The sequence below is a fragment of the Anabrus simplex genome, chromosome 1, assembly GCF_040414725.1.
Source record: "Anabrus simplex isolate iqAnaSimp1 chromosome 1, ASM4041472v1, whole genome shotgun sequence".
Lineage (NCBI taxonomy): Eukaryota > Metazoa > Arthropoda > Insecta > Orthoptera > Tettigoniidae > Anabrus > Anabrus simplex.
In genome coordinates, this window is record NC_090265.1 from 701035121 (window position 1) to 701041441 (window position 6321).

Consider the following 6321-nt stretch of genomic DNA (forward strand, 5'->3'; position numbering starts at 1 on the left):
AAATGTGGGGAAGATATGGAAGCTAACAGGGATAGGAAGCGTTTGCTGGAATTCTGTGCTAGTATGGATTTAGCAGTTACGAAAACATTCTTCAAGCATAAGGCTATTCACCGCTACACATGGGAGGCTAGAGGTACCGGATCCATAATAGACTATATCTTAACCGACATTGAATTCAGGATATCTGTTAGGAATGTACGAGTTTTCCGGGGAGTTTTCGATGATACATACCACTATCTGATCTGTAGTGAACTAAGTATCTCTAGGCCTAGGGTAGAGAAAGTGAAATCTGTCTGCAAATGGTAGAAAATCTCCAGGACGAGGAAATTAGACAGAAGAACATGGATATGATTAGTGAGAAATTTTGAACAGTGGACAGTAAGCAGATTGAGGATATAGAAAGTGAATGGGTGGCATACAGGGATGCTGTAGTAGAAACAGCAAGGGAATGCCCAGGAACAACTGTGTGTAAAGATGGGAAAAGACGAACATCTTGGTGGAATGATGAAGTGAGAGCAGCTTGTAAACGTAAAAAGAAGGCTTATCAGAAATGGCCCCAAGCAAGGGCCGAGGCAGACAGGGATTTTTACGTATATGAAAGAAACAGAGCGAAGCAAATAGTTGTTGAATCCAAAAAGAAGTCGTGGGAAGATTTTGGTAATAACCTGGAAAGGCTAGGTCAACCAGCAGGGAAACCTTTGTGGACAGCAATAAAGAATCTTAGGAAGGGAGGGAGAAAGAAATGAACAGTGTTTTGAGTAATTCAGGTGAACTCATAATAGATCCCAGGGAATCACTGGAGAGGTGGAGGGAATATTTTGAACATCTTCTCAATGTAAAAGGAAATCACCCTGGTGGTGTTGCGAACAGCCAAGCTCATGGGGAGGAGGAAAATGATGTTGGTGAAATTACGCTTGAGGAAGTGTAAAGGATGGTAAATAAACTCCATTGTCATAAAGCAGCAGGAATAGATGAAATTAGACCTGAAATGGTGAAGTATAGTGGGAAGGCAGGGATGAAATGGCTTCATAGAGTAGCAAAATTAGCATGGAGTGTTGGTAAGGTACCTTCAGATTGGACAAAAGCAGTAATTGCACCTATCTATAAGCAAGGGAACAGGAAGGATTGCAACAACTATAGAGGAATCTCATTGATTAGTATACCAGGAAAAGTATTCACTGGCATCTTGGAAGGGAGGGTGCGATCAGTCGTTGAGAGGAAGTTGGATGAAAACCAGTGTCAGATTTTCAGTATGCGCCAGGTAATTGAAAAATGCTACGAGAGGAATAGGCAGTTGTGTTTATGTTTCGTAGATCTAGAGAAAGCATATGGCAGGGTACCGAGGGAAAAGATGTTCGCCATACTGGGGGACTATGAAATTAAAGGCGGATTATTAAAATCAATCAAAGGCATTTATGTTGACAATTGGGCTTCAAAGAGAATTGATGGTAGAATGAGTTCTTATTTCAGGGTACTTACAGGGGTTAGACAAGGCTGCAATCTTTCACTCTTGCTGTTCGTAGTCTACATGGATCATCTGCTGAAAAATATAAAATGGCAGGGAGGGATTCAGTTAGGTGGAAATGTAGTAAGCAGTTTGGCCTGTGCCGAAAGCCTGCAGTCTAATATGTTGGAACTTGAAAATAGGTGCAATGAGTATGGTATAAAAATTAGCCTCTCGAAGATTAAATTGATGTTAGTAGGTAAGAAATTCAACAGTATTGAATGTCAGATTGGTGCCACAAAGCTAGAACAGGTCGATAATTTCAAGTATTTAGGTTGTGTGTTCTCCCAGGATGGTAATATAGTAAGTGAGATTGAATCAAGGTGTCGTAAAGCTAATGCAATGAGCTCGCAGTTGCGATCAACAGTATTTTGTTAGAAGGAAGTCAGCTCCCAGCCGAAACAATCTTTACATCGGTCTGTTTTCTGACCAACTTTTCTTTACGGGAGCGAAAGCTGGGTGGACTCTGGATATCGTGTTCATAAGTCAGAAGTAACAGACATGAAAGTAGCAAGAATGATTGCTGGTACAAACAGGTGGGAACAATGGCAGGAGGGTACTCGGAATGAGGATATAAGGGCTAATTAAGGAATGAACTGGATGGACGAAGCTGTAAGCATAAACCGGCTTCAGTTGTGGGGTCATGTGAGGCGAATTGAGGAGGATAGTTTACCTAGGAGAATAATGGACTCTGTTATGGAGGGTAAGAGAAGTAGAGGTAGACCAAGACGACGATGGTTAGACTCGGTTTCTAAAGATTAAAGATAAGAGGTATAGAACCAAATGAGGCCACATCACTAGTTGCAAATCGAGGATTGTGGCGACGTTTAGTAAATTCACAGAGGCTTGCAGACTGAACGCTGAAAGACATATCAGTCTATAATGATAATGTATGTATAATAATAATAATAATAATAATAATAATAATAATAATAATAATAATAATAATAATAATAATAATAATAATAAGGTAGTTCGGGAATGGAGGAAAACCATCAATACTAAAGGTGTTCAACTAGGAAGAAATCGAAATAAAATCATTACAGATTGTTTAGCTTTCTTAGATGACATGGCGTTCATTAAAGACCCAATAGAAAATGCTCAAGAACAAATACAGTAATTAAAGAAATAAGCGGCTAAAATAGGACTGCAAATATCATTTGAAGAAACAAAGTTCATGATATACAACATTAATGCCCTTCAAATATCACAATTAACAATAACATAATATCTCGGACAGATTGCTTTAAATACCTGGGGGAATTGACAACAAACAACACAATAGAAAACGTAGCTATAGATATCAGATTAAACAAAATGGAAAGGATGTTTCATTTGGCAAAAAGTATATATATTAAGAAATCTCTCTCCTGTGACTTGAAACTAAGACATTACCAAACATTGGCCCGGCCAGAAATTTTATATGCAGCAGAAACTTACAAGAATTGGGGATCTTGAAAATTAGGAAAAGTTGAAAGAAGATTTCTGAGAAAAATCCTAGGACCTATAAGAAAAAACAATGCCGAATTTAGGCTACGATCAAAGCAGAGAGCTATTTTTAAAAGATAAAAAACTGACAACTGAAATGAGGAAAAGTTTTTTGGACACGTTTATACAATGAATAATAATAGACTAACTAAACAAATATTCAACTTTTGAACAGTTACAAATTCAAGGCAAGATAGTTCATTGAAATTGAAAAAGATATGAAAAACGATGGAATTAAAGTAGATACGATAAAAAGCAGAACACTTTTAAGAGAAGTAACACGAAAGGCAGGATTTCAGCAGAGAAAGAAATTAACTACTGGAAGAAATGGTCTCAAGTCGTAACGGAATGACATTCTCAGGAAATGAAGGAAGTCTGGAAACGAAGAAAGTTAAATGCAAAGAAAAGTAACCAAAATTGATTTATCTTACACTCAAAAGGTTTATTCGAATAATAATAATAATAATAATAATAATAATAATAATAATAATAATAATAATAATAAAGTGTTGAAGAATGGACATAAACATCTTACAATAAACAAAAGGTTTCTGCCAAAATGTACATTCACACCTAAAAGCTCATGAATGCACATGTGTGCGATATCATCCTTGAAGACAGTAGGATTGTTCTTGCCGATAAATCTGCATCGTATGATGGATTACTTACTCCCTTGTGTTGCAGGTCACGCGCAAGAACGTCCGTGATGTACTGTATTTCCGTAGCGTGAAGCATGTACCCATTGTAACCCTTGAGCTGTTCCCAGAATAGAATTACGAGGAGGAATTGAGGGACCCTGATTATCAGTTGAGGATATCGTCGTGGTGTTGAATATTTCTTACCAGGAAGTATAACTGGACAACCATCCTTCGAAGGACTAAGGTATCGCCAAAATTAAGGGATGGAGCCTGAAGTGTCTAAAAAAGGTAGATACCCAAGACTTCACGAATATAGTTCCCTGGCATTCGGAAGATAACAAGTGATGATCAAGAGAGGTGTCCGGCTCCATGGCTAAATGGTTAGCGTGCTGGCCTTTAGTCACAGGGGACCCGGGTTCGATTGCTGGCAGGGTCAGGAATTTTAACCATCACTAGTTAATTTCCCTGGCACGGGGGCTGGGTGTATGTGTTGTCTTCATCATCACGACGCGCAGGTCGCCTACGGGAATCAAATCAATACCTGCATCTGGCGAACCGAACCCGTCCTGGGATCTCCCGGCACTAAAAGCCATACGCCATTTCATTTTACCGAGAGAGATCGGATGGCAAAGATGATCAGCTGGCATAAGTAAGTGGAAATAATGCGAGATTCGTTCGTGGTTGCCAAACTCGACTTCCAGCCTGGTTTATTCACTTCTTACAACTGCCAGGGGATACCGTCGATGTATTCTAACGCTCGTATCTACACAGGGAAGTAATTGTGACACGGCTAGGGTAATGTTCAGGGCACAATTTTGCGAACTGTCATCTTTCTAATAAGTAGTAGTTAGACGTCATAGAGGGGGGTATATCGTATGTTTATTTTAGAATTTGCTTTACCTCACACCGACAAAGATAGGTCTTATGGCGACAATGGGATAGCAGAGATCAGGTTTAATATATTTATTTTTATGCAACTTGTTTTACGTCACTTCCACACAGATAGGTCTGATGGCGATGATGGGTTAGGAAATGTCCAGGAGTGGTAAGGAAGCGGTCGCGGCTTTAGTTAAGGTACAGATCCAACATTTGCCAGGTGTAAAAATTGGAACGAACGGAAAACCATCCTCAGGGCTGCCGACAATAGGGTTCGAAGCCACTATCTCCCGGATCTCCCTTGTGGCTAGCGGATTTATATGTCAACAGTCAGTGGGGTGCATTGAATCCCAGCGCTGCTGGGGTAAATAATTTCGTATTAACATTTTATTATTCCTTAGAACAGTTTTTACAAAGTTTAAAGAACTACGAACATCTAAGCGAAGCCAAGTACAGCTGTCTCGACAATCCGCTCGCATTAGCGCAGTTCAGCTTCTCCAGCGAGCTGGATTTCCTTGCCGGCGCGAGAAAGAGCTACCCAGCGAAATTTAAGTCGTTTTGTTGAAGCATGCACTTGAAGCTTCCTTGTCCTGGGAGTGGAGTGGGGCTGTGAGCCCTCCCCCAGACAGCAGTTTACGGCGACAGGCCAGCTAGCTTAGGTACAGCATGTTAGTTTTAATACTTGACACTCAAAGTGTTCAGCGCCACACGCTAGAGACTAGAAGAAAAATATCAACATGTTAACAGTATAGCCACTTGCACATCGTCTTGCTAATAAAAATAGAGCCAGTATATGAAATCAGTTGTAATACAGAAGAATATATTTTATCTTTGGATTTCGGCATGTATAAAGTTTTTCTTGAGCAATTCATTGATGGCACGTGTAGAGAATATTTAGGTTGCTCAGCATGAACACAGAGCTAACTAAGAAGTAAAAGAATTTTGTATAATGGTTTTGTAGTGTTCCTCTTGTATTATAGGTGAAGTTTTCGTGAGTTCTGTGCTATTCTTCATGAATATATGTCGTGACGAATATTTTCCCTCGTTTATCGTTGATGCACGTATACTCAGTAAGCGAGTGAAATTTTGCTGATTCAGTTTAGATTAGGCTTTTTAAGTTAAAAACAAATATTTAGTGACAGTGTATTTTTGTGAAAATGTCACCGGATGAAACTGTAACTACATTGTTTAAAATCTGCTCTAGATTAAGTTACAATGGTGTCGTCACTACCGTAAATATCAATTTGGAAATACGTGCGAATGTGTGGTTGAAAATATTCTTGAAAGACCTTTCTCAGGTCGACCTTTCCACAAAAATTGCAGCCTTATAAAATTGTAATGTTTACTTTAGAGAGTTTAGTGGGGCTACAATTGCTTATATCTATATAAATAAATTTGTAGGGGGTCCGCTGTCTGTAATTTCTTTTGTTTTGTCAATTTTTCTGATATTTATCCGTTTTAGGTCAACTCAAGACCGAATCGGTGGTTTTTACTTTTCGTGTCTGCTTGTCTGTTTGTTTGCTATCTGTTCCACAATCACGTCGGAACGGCTGGATAGATCTCAACTAAACTTTATATTTAGAGTATACTCATCCCGGGGAAGAACGGTTTTCCTCCATTTTCTCTTATACTATTGATTTTCTGTAAACTCCGTGGACCGTACGTGAAACGTCTCTTCATTATAAACAACTTTCGTTATGTTCATAATTTACCTTACTCTTCACATGACGGAGACATTTACTATTTTCTGCGGGTATCATGCTCTGCATTGAGTGACCGACAGACCGACAACGAACCTACAGGTTACCATGGCAA